The 1,753-nt window shown below is 37.2% G+C and overlaps 1 long non-coding RNA gene across 1 annotated transcript; it reads left to right on the forward strand.

The window, feature by feature from the left end:
• Nucleotides 1–825: 825 nt before the first annotated feature.
• On the forward strand, nt 826–1,507 carry LOC135012522 (uncharacterized). Its single transcript, XR_010211464.1, has 3 exons — nt 826–856; nt 1,270–1,340; nt 1,435–1,507. It is a non-coding gene; the product is annotated as an uncharacterized LOC135012522 (long non-coding RNA).
• Nucleotides 1,508–1,753: the final 246 nt, after the last annotated feature.

Raw genomic sequence — 1,753 nt, forward strand, 5'->3', positions numbered from 1 at the left:
ACAGCTGCGTGGAGTACTAACGTCCGCGTCACTGAACACCAGCTGCCCTGTTCAGCACCTATTGGCCAGTTCAGATCATGTGTCCGAGTGTCAGGTGATACAATCACGTGACACCATCCCGGCGCTGTGGAACGCAAACAATCGCGCCGCTGGGACGCATGCCGTTTTACTCAGCGGCGTGATCTAGATGTAACTAGCTCTGTGGGACACTAGCCTTATCGACGCCGAGACATCAGTGTTCTAGTCCCAGCGTGGCGGGATTAGTTTATCACGAAAACACTGTTTAAGGGGATAAGTTTCCCCACTACTGAGGTGTTTATAATTCACACCAGGACAGCTTTTTCACACTTTGTTTGTAATGCACATAGGAGATTAATATTATTATACTTATAATGATAGAGATTAGGTCTGTTTCCACTGAACCAGTTTTATTGGTGAATAGCCCTGTCAATCATGTCAGTCAGGTCTGTAACGACCAGATGCATTATGGGACGTATGGGATAGAGATTAGGTCTGTTTTCACTGAACCAGTTTTATTGGTGAGGAGCCCTGTCAATCATGTCAGTTTGGTCTGTAACGACCAGCTGCATTATGGGATGTATTTGCAATTAAGGTTTTTTTATCCCCTATAGTGTATTATAAAAGTTCACTTTAAGGCCATCAATTTTCTCACTTTAATGTTTAATCACTGTAACGATTTCAGCTAGTAACATAGGACTTATTCCAATATTATTTAAGGTTTTTAATACCCCATTCACTGCATTAGGGTCACTTCTGTTTCCTATTTAAGGGTAAGTCTCAGCACACAGCTTCATTACACTGGTTGTGACTTGAAGCTATTGTAGCTACTGGTAAGGTAAGATTCATTATTTATTATTTGTGAGCACCGCTTTTAAATATGGCTCCATTTAGCACTTTATGTGAATGGAATCCCTTGTTTTCACTATGTCCTGCTTATTTTGTAAATAGGGGGTGTTATTATGACTATTAGTAACAATATGAAAGTTTATTAATATTATCTTATGAGATGATGAGAATTAACTCAACATTCTGAATTTCAAGGATAACATATGGTTATCAGTATTTTTAATACGTTTTATACCCCCTTGGGGAACTAATTTCACGTAGGATTTAATCGAATTAATGAATTTTCGAAACTAGTGTATCCTTCTCCCCCCCTTTCTAAAGGGAGTTTATTAAATTAAAACTTCTCACACCTGTTATGAGCAAGTTCTCTGTCTCAAGAATCATATTCCTCTAATTTACCAGGTTACACACGCATATGAAATTGTGGTAGACCTGTGTATTTGAACTTGTTATCCAAATCCCTGAATCATAAGGTATGTGTTTCAATCTACTAGCACATTAACCAATTTATATAAAGGCTGTTACGTTATATATCTCTAATTAGTGAATATTAATAATTTTTGTTAGGTCGCATACCTATATGAACTTGCATTCAGGCCTATGCGTTTGAACTTGTTATTCAAGCACTTAACCATAAGGAATGTGTTCAATGTACAGATATATTCATTTATTTGTTATTATTGAGCCCAGTATTATGCAGAATATGTTATTAATTGTTGTTAGTACTAAAAACGTATATTTCCCCAATTAGGCTTAATCTAACTTTCACCTGTGTACCCCACCGGTGTGTGGTTTTTTCAAGTATCCAGAATACGTAATTGCCATTTCATTGATGCACTAACAGTATTTATCAAGCACTAGAGGTATGCCATATGTAATTATTATG

This window comes from Pseudophryne corroboree, unplaced genomic scaffold (assembly GCF_028390025.1).
Source record: "Pseudophryne corroboree isolate aPseCor3 unplaced genomic scaffold, aPseCor3.hap2 scaffold_2545, whole genome shotgun sequence".
NCBI classification, from domain to species: domain Eukaryota; kingdom Metazoa; phylum Chordata; class Amphibia; order Anura; family Myobatrachidae; genus Pseudophryne; species Pseudophryne corroboree.